This window comes from Triticum dicoccoides, chromosome 4B, assembly GCF_002162155.2.
Source record: "Triticum dicoccoides isolate Atlit2015 ecotype Zavitan chromosome 4B, WEW_v2.0, whole genome shotgun sequence".
NCBI lineage: Eukaryota > Viridiplantae > Streptophyta > Magnoliopsida > Poales > Poaceae > Triticum > Triticum dicoccoides.
In genome coordinates this window covers 609,763,632-609,774,895 of record NC_041387.1, presented here as the reverse complement: position 1 = coordinate 609,774,895, position 11,264 = coordinate 609,763,632, and positions in this window count along the sequence as shown.

Genomic DNA, 11,264 nt, shown 5'->3' with positions numbered 1-11,264 from the left:
GTAGGGGAATCGAGGGTGCGGGGGGTCAGCGGCGGCGTTTGAGTAGGGGAATCGAGGGTGCGGGGGGTCGGCGGCGGCGGCCGGTGGACCGGGGGGTGCTCGGCGGCAAGGGGGACCGGATCTGGCGAGGTGGGATAGCGATCGAGATGGAGGGGGATCGAGATCGAGTGTCCCTGAAATTTAAAAATATTCATGATAGTTCAAAAAGTGCCCATGAAATACAATCAAGAAATGAAGGCTACGATTTAAATACAATCGATCTTAGCTAGCTATCTGTTCACATTCTTCTTGCCCTTCTTTTTCGCAAATGGAGTTCTTCTGTGGAACGGACGTCCTTTAGGTAGGGTGGTCCTGCTTCTTCTTGTGGTGTATGCTGCTACTTCATCATCGTCGTCATGTTCGATCCTCGGGTCGCCGTACTTGTCGAAGTCTTGCTCATTGGCTACTCCATCCATTCCGATGATCTTCCTTCTGCCTCTCCTCACGACAACACGACTGGGCTTTGGCGGGTCGGTAATGAAGAAGCATTGGTCCACTTGGGAAGCCAGTACCCATGGCTCATTTTTCGCGGTGACGTTTGCGCCCGCGGTCTTGGATTTGGCTTCGGGTATAACCATGGTGGTGAAATATCGGTCTTCTTTTAGGACGCTCTTGGCCCATCTGACATGGAACATCGGCACCTTCTCTCCAGCGTAGCTCAGCTCCCAGATCTCCTCGATCGTTCCGTAGTATCTGTCCTTGTCCTTACTGGTGTAGGATTCCATTGTTACCCTGGAGTTCTGATAACCATCGCTCTTCATGTCCTTGTCCTCGGTGTAGAATGTGTAGCCGTTGATATCGTACGCCTCATAGGTCATCAGGTTGTGCTCGGCGCCCTGTGACAAGGCGAATATGAGTTGTTCTTCCGCGGAAGAATCCTCATGTAAAGGGTACGACAGAAGCTTCTGCTTGAACCAACGCGTGAAACATGAGTTGTGCTCTTTGAGTATATCTCCGTCCGTCCTCTGTTGGCCTCGGTCATTGTACGTCTTCTCAATAAAGGTTTTGTGCTCTACCACCCAAGGATCGACCACGTCTATGTGTTGTAGCGCGACTAGGTTTTCTCTTTCAAAGTCGGCGAGTCGACCCTCGAAGTCGACATGCATTTCGCGGCGACCCTCACGGTGACCCCATCCAGCGAGCCTGCCGAGGTGCCTGTTGACGGGCAGACCAACGGGGTTCTCGATGCCTAGATAATTCGTGCAGTAGGAGATGCACTCTTCAGTCAGAAAGCCCCTGGCTATACTTCCCTCTGGACGTGACATGTTCCGAACGTATCCTTTGATGACACCATTCATCCTTTCGAACAGCATCATGCAGTGCAGGAACGTCGGCCCGAGTTGGATGATATCCTCCACGATATGGACCAGCAGATGCACCATAACGTCGAAGAATGCTGGCGGGAAGTACATCTCAAGCTCACATAGTATCACCACGATCTCTTCCTGTAGCCTTTTGAGTTGCCTCACGCCAATCGACTTCCGAGACATGACGTCGAAAAAGTTGCATAGGCCAAATAGCATTTCACGGACGTGCGCGTCCATGATCCCACGGATTGCAACTGGAAGTATCTGCGTCATCAGCACATGACAGTCATGAGACTTCATCCCGCTGAACTTCTGCTTCGCTGGGTCTAGGTATCTGCTTATCTTCCCCGCGTAACCGTAAGGAAGTTTTACTCCTAGGAGGCAGGTGAAAAACTGCTCGATCTCCTCCTGACTTAGAGTGAAGCACAAGGGAGGGTAGTCATTTCCGGTCTTCTTGGCCTTTTTGCCTTTGCGACGACTTTCTGTGTCCTGCTTCGCCTCATCATCATCATCATCATCATCATCATTAGCGTGAAGCTCCTGACTGATGCCCATTGATTTCAAGTCTGCCCTTGCTTTCGGCCCATCTTTGGTCCTCTCTGGCATGTTGAGCAGGGTACCAAGTAGATTCTCGCACACGTTCTTCGTGATATGCATGACATCAAGGCTGTGAGGCACACGGTGGATCTTCCAGTACGGCAAGTCCTAGAAAACAGACCTCGTTTTCCATACCTTCAGCAGCGGCTCTGGCGCCTTTCGCTTCTTTCCCGGCTCTGGCGCCTTTTGCTTCTTTCCCGGCAGTGGGCAGTCTTTCCAATTTTTCAACAGCTTGTCTATTTCCTCGCCGCTCCTCATACACGGGCGTTTTCGGGGTTTGGTTTCGCCATCGAACAGATCCTTGCGTTTCCTCCACGGGTCATCATCGCGAAGCCACCTTCGATGTCCCATGAACATGGTTTTTGAAGACCCAGGATCTCTATCTAGCTGGCGATACGTTATGTCATCCATCCACCTTACGCATCCAAAAAATCCGTGGACTACCTGCCCCGCGAGATATCCGTAACCAAGATAGTCGTGCACCGTCGTGAGCAGTGCGGCTCTCATAGGGAAATATTCTTTCTCTGCGGCGTCCCATGTATTGGCTGGCGTTTTCCACAGCGTGTGAAGCTCCTGTTTCAGCATCCCCAGATACAGATTGATGTCGTTCCCTGGTTGTTTCAGCCCTTCAATTAGCATACTCATGTGAATGTACTTCCTCTTCATGCACAACCAGGGGGAAAGGTTGTACATCCACACAAACACAGGCCAGGTGCTATGTGTGCTTCTCTGGCTGCCAAACGGATTGACTCCATTGGTGCTCGCGCCCAGCACAATGTTCCTTGGATCGTTCCCAAATTCTGGGTATTCAAAGTTCAACGCTTGCCACTGGCTCGCATCCTTAGGGTGACTCAGCATCTTGTATTTTTTATCTATCTCCGGATCATTTGCATCATCTTCTCGCTTCTTCTCCTCCCTATCCGCGTGCCAACGCAGGAGCTTTTCTACCTTAGGGTCCGCGGAATACCGCTGCAGACGAGGAGTGATCGGAAAGTACCACACCACTTTTCGAGGAGCTTTCTTCCTCTTCTTGTATCGAGTGACGCCGCACACCGGACATATGGTAGACTCCGCGTGCTCATCCCAATAAATGATGCAATTGTTCATGCACACATGGTATTTCACGTGCGGTAAATCGAGAGGACACACGATTTTCTTCGCCTCCTCCAAACTGGTCGGGCACTTGTTCCCCTTGGGAAGACGTTCGTGCCAGAATGACATGTTCTCGTCGAAGCATGCGTTGGTCATTTTGTGTTTTACCTTCATCTCCAGAGCCATGAGCGTTACTTTCAGGAGGGTATCCTCGGGCCTGCATCCTTCATACAATGGAGTAACCGCGTCTAACTCAAGTTGATCCATCTTGTCTTTCTCTCGGGCGGCAGCTCTTGCGTTATCCGTCTGCTTGAGAAGCAGCTCTTGAATATGAGGGTCCTGCACCCAGCCCATCGATGGTCCAACGTCGTCTGCTCCGCCGGCATCATCATCTTCATGATCATGCCCGTCGTCTGCTCCGGCATCTTCCTCATCATCATGTCCTGCATCTTTTACATGATGACTGTGTACAGCATCACCGTCGTGATCATCTCCTGGGGATTCTTCGTCTTCTCGCCCGCCCGAGCTGCGGTGGTTGTCTTGCTGCCCTTCCTCATTTCTTTCCCGGCCCCCATGGACGACTTCGTAGTCATCTTCATCACCTTGCCACCGATAGCCATCCATGAAACCACGCAAGAGCAGGTGGTCCCGCACCTGCCCGGAATCCGGGTCCGCAATAAGGCTCTTCAGCTTGCATCTTCGACATGGACATCTTATCTCCGTCTTGTTCTTTTGAAGCATCTCGGCCTTCGCGGACCTCCAAAACCTATTCACGATGCCTTCGGTCATCATGCAGACCATGGTCGCCTGCGGGGTAGAGCAAAACGATATTTTAGAACCAAGAAATTTTTTGGCATGACTTTCCCTAAAAATAGGACCAAAAAGAATGCTTAATGCCACAATTCTCGCCAAAACGGAAATGAATCAACATTCCGGCAAAATATTGGCAACTATCGCATTTCAAATACCGGTACACCTCCAAACACAAACACATATGCAACACCACAAACATATGCAACACCACGAACATACATAGATCTAGCTAGGCCATAAAAAGTGCATGTGCACATTGTTGTAGGGAGAACAACATAAATATAGCTTCCCCCCTTACTTACCTATCAAAACAAGGTAATTAAACCACTTAATTTGAATGAATCTATGGTGGAAATGAAGTGAAAAAGAGGAGGCACCCGAGACAAGGAGGAGGCGGTGGAGAGAATGAAGTGGGGGGAAAGTGAGTGTGGGTAGGAGAGGCTGTCCAAAATATCTTGTTGCTGCCCACTTACTAATGGCGCACCAACCAAAAATGCGCCATTAGTAATTCAGGTTACTAATGGCGCACCTTCTGGTGGTGCGCCATTAGTAGTTTTGCAAAAAAAAAACATACTAATGGCGCACTGCTCCAGAGTGCGCCATTACTAGTTTAAACTAGTAATGGCGCACGGTGGAGAAGTGCGCCATTAGTAGTTTTGCAAAAAAAGGAATAAAAAATATAATAAAAAAACAACATTAGTGGCGCACTTTCCGATAGGTGCGCCATTACTAGTTGTAACTAGTAATGGCGCACTTCGTATGGATGCGCCATTAGTATGTTTGGACAGGCGCACTAGTTCAATTTTTTTTGATACTAATGGTGCACCTTGGGCCTGGTGCGCCATTAGTAGTTTCAACACTAATGGCGTAGCAGAAGTTGGTGCGCCATTAGTATATACTAATGGCGCACTGCCTGTCTGGTGCGCCATTAGTGTCAATCCCATCTATAGACCTTTTTCTAGTAGTGAAGTGTTTCATGACATTACCAAAATTATCATCACGAAAGTGTCCACTTCCATGACGATAAATCGCGCATCACAAAAGTGCTTTCGTCAAGGGTGACCGACACGTGGCATCCACCATAACGGAACGCCGTTAAGCTATCGGGTCAGGTTTTGGATCTGATAACCCGTTAACAGCCCCGACCAATGGGGATTTTCCACGTGTAAAATAATCATTGGCTGGAGGAAACACGTGTCGGCTCGTTGTTGGGACAGATGTCATCCACTCATTGGACAGAAGGCGCCTATGATACGTCGACACGTGGCACGGCCCAACAGAGGCCCATTCCTGTGAAAAGGCCGGACCGTTTGACTTGGTCAAAAGGTGATGGGCCGGCCCATGGAAAGCCTGTTAACGGCCTGTTCGCATATAGCCCATTTACAGCACGCTATCCCAAGGCCCGTTACGCCCTATCCGAATTAGGCCCAGTAGCGTCATCTGGGCCATCCAATATGATTCCAGCCCGTTTTCACTTCTGGCCCATGTATGGCCCATGACGTCTTTCGGCCCATATGAGGCCCTATGTAACTCTTGGCCTAGTAACGGCCCATGGTGAAACTGGCCAGCAATGAACAGTGTATCACTTTAGACCCATTAGCGGCCTGTGGTGAAACTGGCCCATAATGAACAGTGTATCACTTTATACCCATTAAGGGCCCGTTATTCAGTTGGGCCGTTTCCAGCCCATGTTATCTTTTGGCCTTCTCAGAGCCCATTTATTCTTGGCCTCATTTCGAGCATTCGTTTACTTACGGCCCGTTACTGTCATTTTCTGCTTTTGGGCCAAATTCAGCCCGTGGTTACAGTCGGCCCGTTTGTGGTTCGTTAATACATTGGGCCGTTCATAGCGTCATCAAATACAGCCTATTAACGACGGCCCATTATGGTCGGCCCATGAACGGACGATTCCATCTCTAGCCCGTTTACGTCCATAATGCGGCCTATTATTGGCCCATGTTTGGCCAATCGATCATATGACCCGTATAAGGCCCATTGATGATACGGCCCGTAGAAGGCCCATTGTTTCTACGGCCCGTAGAAGGCCCAATGTTTCTACGGCCCGTAGAAGGCCTACTGTTTCTATGGCCCGTAGAAGGCCCACTGTTTCTACGACCTGTAGGAGGCCCAGTGTCACTACAGTAAATATTAGCCCATGGTTATTGTGGCCTAGTTTTAAAAAATAGGTTATTGCAACCACTAGCAAACCGCAAAAAAAGAGCTACACTGACTACAAGCAAACAAATAAACAAGACAACAAGGAAATAAATAAGCAAGCAATTTATGCTAGGATATCACGGCTATTACACATATTACATCCACTGGGCATCAAAGTTCACCACCAGTGCAAATATAGGGAACACAACAGCATATAAACGCCGCAGCAAAACAAGTCCAGAACTGAAACCACTTCAGAAGAGTTCAAGAAACAATATCCTGGGTACCCATAATGCTGGCAAGATGCTTAGCAAGCTTATTAACTTTCTCTTGTTTGGCGCTTAAATCCTCTAGCGCTTGCTGGTGCACAAGAAAGTACGCATCTGAATTCTGCAGGGACTTCCTCAGTCCTTCGGCTTCTTGCCACAGCACAGCTGACTGATGCCTTTTAGCTTGTAGCTAAGACTGAAGAAGCCGAAGTGATTCAGGCAGCGAGTTCGAAGAGCTTGTGTCAGCGGTACTGGCCAGTAACTCGAACACTACATCAACGCAGGACTGTGGGGTTTTCTCACTATCTACAAGATCGTTTTTATCACCTTTCTTGGAGACCAATAGGGTTGTCTCACTATCTTGAACCTTATCTGCATTACTTTCTCTACCATTGCATAGTGGGGTGCTCTTCTCCAATATTTTGTTTGCATACTACAAGAGAAACAAGCAGACACATCACAGGTTTAGCTTGTAGTATGCCAAACTCATTTTGGTAAACCGGTTCAGTAGTAAGGTGGACAGGATAACAGCATGAAACAAACATATATCTATGTACTATGGTCACTGTATTGTCCATATCATTCTAGTTTATTTTCCCTAATCAAGATAGAGACACAGTTCAACTCATATATTTTTAAGACACAACAGCATAGACAGAATATAAGTGTGAGAAACTACACAGCACTGGCAGCACTTGTAATGTGCATCACATGAGAACATAACTGTTTATACAACTTAAACTGAAATAAACATAGAGCAAGAAGTTAGAACAGCAATCCAGTTAAAGAAATAGGTTTAAAACATACCTGTTGCGCCATTGGAGTTTCAATTGGATCCTTCAAATTCGAAAGTAGTTGGTATGAGTAAATACAGTGATGCAACAACAAAGGATTATGGACCATAGCTACGGAATCTGACCTGAGAACAGTTGCTCTTCTGCTTTAAACGTGGAGTTTTGGTTAGCTGTGGTGGTCTTCGTGCTTTGGGCACTAGAATAGCTTTACAAACTGCTCGTGTGGGGGTACTCTGTGGTGGACATGGTGCTTTGTCAACTATAAGTGGGTTACTATCCACTGGGGTTGCAGTTAGATGGGTTGTAGCTAGTTCTCTGCCCAACGGTGTAAGTGTGCAATCTGGAAGAGTCTCGATTATGTGTGGTGGGGCTAGTTTGTGGGCCAATACAACCATGGTTCTATCTGCATCGACGGGTAGCACTGTCTTTTGTGAAGAACGGGTTTTTTCTCCCTTAGATACTGCCATCACCCCCTCCAATTCAAATGGCTGATAAACAAGAAAAGTAATTGAAGGTACAGACATTGTATGATAGACAGATGTGGTAATTCACATATATGTTGTCTAACCAAACAGGACAGCATGACACAATTTCACATATATAATGCCTAACTAAACAGGATAGCATGACACAGTTTCAGATATATGATGGATAACTTAACATGATATAATGGCATAATTCAACATATGATGTGTACCTAAACAGGATGACATGACAAAACTATATGATGTCTTTCTAAAATAGGTTGGGATGAAATAATTCACATACATGTTGTCTAAGTATACAGGATGGCATGATATAATTGACATAATTGATTCATATACTAAGCAGCTGGCACTCGCATGTATGATCTCTAAACTAAGCAGATAGAATTAAATATTGTGCATATGATGTCTAAACTAAGCAATGCAAGACACCATATGCATCATATGAGAAATATAAACATTGCAACTTAGAGCATACACCTCAGGTGGGATATATGACTGGTCATCTGTCTCTGAATCCTCCTCCGAGGAGCTCCCTGTAACCATCGAGATATATGCTTCAACAGGTACCATTGCCTGCTCTGAAGACCTTGTTTTCACTCCAGATTTTTTCATAACCGGCTCAAATGGCTGATACACATGAAGAGTAGTTCAATATACATAGATTGTCGACAAATGGAATATGTAATGAAAAAAAAGATGGCATGAGATAATTCACATATATGATGCCTGGCTCCATGGCGGTGCATAATTCACAGATATGATAACTGGCTGAAAAACATGGCATTGCATAATTCACATATCTGATACAGAAAGCAAACATGAGGCATTCACACAAAGCATGTCTAATCTAAGCAGATGGCATGGCAATGCAAGACACCATATGCATGATATGAGCAATATAACCCGGCCAAGTTAGAGCATGCACCTCGGGGGGGGGGGGATACAACTGGTCATCTCTCTCTGAATCCTCCTCTGAGGAGCTATCTGTAACCAGCAAGAAATCTACATCGACAGGTAGCACTGACTGCTCAGAAGACCTTGTTTTCACTCCAGATTTCCCATGACCGACTCAAATGGCTGATGCACAGGAAGAGTAGATGAATGTATAAATATTGTTGACAAATGGAATACATTATGGAAAAAAAATATGGCACGATACAAATTCACATATACAATGACTGGCTAAACAGGATGGCATTCCATGATTCACGTATATGATGCCTGGCTAAAGAAGATGGCATTGCATAATTCCCATATACTCCCTCCGTTCCTAAATATTTGTCTTTTTAGAGATTTCAATTGGACTACCACATATGGATGTATATAGACATATTTTAGAGTGTAGATTCACTCATTTTGTTTAATATGTAGTCACTTGTTGAAATCTTAAAAGGACAATATTTAGGAATGGTGGGAGTATGATATAGAAACCAAACAGGTGGCATTCACACAAAGCAAATCTAAACTAAGCTGATGACATATAAGATGTATAATGTAAGCAATGCAAGGTGCGATATGCATGATATGACCTACATCAGCATGCCAGGTTAGACCAAACACCTCAGGTGGTAAACAGGCATGGTCGGCTCCTCCTGAATCTCCATCTGAACAGTTATCTTCCTCTGGAATACAATCTGGAAATGTAGGAGAGGGGGGGGGGCACTTCGCCCACCATGGAGCAGCGTCTGCATGACATTATATTCGCACGCAATGGTCTTCTCTTTTTCTCTACATGTTCAGTACGATTGTGTACAATATCTGACATGCATAATAAAAAAATAGTTAGATTTTGTAAGGCCTAAGGGGTGCATGCAAAAATCAAGACTGATGGTAGCAAACGAGTGGATGGATCCAAAACTAATGATAGCAGGTAGATTATAGATTCAGTTTAAAAAGATAGACAATGGATCATCTATTTTTTGTTGCCCACCCAACATGAACCACATAGAAGACCCCGGATGAAGAAGATAGTAGACATATACTATTCATTGCTGGCTCGATATGAGACCCATGGGCAATTCAAAACTCAAGATTGAATGATAAAGTAGCAGGTAATAATAACCGATGTATAATGTAAGAAAACACGAAAGACTGCGACCTCTCTTCCGGAACTGTGTAGTCCTCAGGTTCATCTGCTCAGTCGATGATGGTAATGCAGTTGGCGTGGCTGCCGACAACGGGGAAGATGATCTGTGGCGGTGAAAGAAAGTCTGCAGGGGGATCTCTGCTTCAGTGAACCATTCTGTCGATGGTGCACCTCAGGTGGGGTGGATGACGGCACGGCAGGAGCAGGACATAACACACAGAGTTTTCTTTGACGCCAATCTGAAAATGAAGTAAATTTTTAAGGGCTCCTTAGAATTGGAGGATTCTATAAACGCAGGGACAGAAAAAACACAGGAATAGGATAGGAATGCACGTGCAAAACAGAGCATTTGGAAACATAGGATTTCAGTCAACCTGGGTGTTTGGCTCACATGAATGCGAAGAACAGAGGAATGGAGAAACAAAGTGATGCGACGAGTGTACAACCTCTTTGGCATAGCCTTGTGGACCTCAGCATCATTGGGTTGGACATGGAGGATGGTGATGATGCTGGTGTGACTGTCGGAGGCGGGGAAGAAGATCCGAGGCCTCTGGAAACGGCGCCGAGGGTACTGCTCCGCTGTGATGGACGGTTCCATTGTTGGAGCAGCTTCGCTAAGGTGTACGGCGACGAGGCTGAAGCATGACAAGACAGACAACTTCAATCTGAAGTGGGACCTAATACATCTGCAATAGATGATGTAAAATACATCACCAAAAAGTGCTAGATGTAAAACACATCAGCCGCGCCACGGCCGCTCCGACAGATGCTGTAAGTACTATTCACTCTGAACTTAACTGAAGAAAATGAACTTCACAGTCGAAACTGAATTTTATTGTTGAAACTGATTGAACTAGTAATAGAGCATTGCAATAGATGTTTAGGGCGTTCGAGCACTAGTAGCAGAGAAGTAGTGATCTAAATCAGCAGACGCTCGAGCAGGGAACCCACTAGCAGAGAGCAAGTCGTGCAGTAGCATCGTGAGCGAGTGCTAAAGCAGCAACTCCTGTAGCTGCCGGAGGTCGTGCAGCAGCAGCAGCAGCACAAGCGAGAGCAAGAGCAGAGCAGCAGCATGAACGAAAGCAGGAGCAGTGCAGCAGCGTGACCGACAGCAAGAACAGAGCCGCAACACGAGCGAGAGCCGGAGCAGCAGCAGCTAGTGCCATTGTCGAACTCGCCACCGAGGAAGCAACGACATGAGGGAGAGATGCCGTGGATGATGTGGCCGGTGACGGCGCCGTCGATGGAGACGCCATGTCTGCTCGGTATCGAGCACCGGCAGCCCCGTGAGATCGAATAAAAGATAAAATGCAGCGTTGAGTGCAGAACCTCCTTGGTGGCGCCGAGTTGGCCTAGGCTTCATCGGAGGAATTGGTGAGGGTGCTGCGGTTCCGGTGGGGCAGGTCAAGACGGTGTTGTGGGGATTGAGGTGGCTCGATAGACGAGGCAAATGTCGGGGCAGCTCCTTAGAGGTGGAGGACGAGGCGGGTGATCCAACATGACGACGAGATCGACAATGGATCCTCATCTGGTGCGGTGGATGAGGGACGGCGAGCTGTTGCGGTGGACGACATAGTCGGGGAAGAGTCTCCGGCTGGGCGGCGGTCGGGAGGCCGACGGAG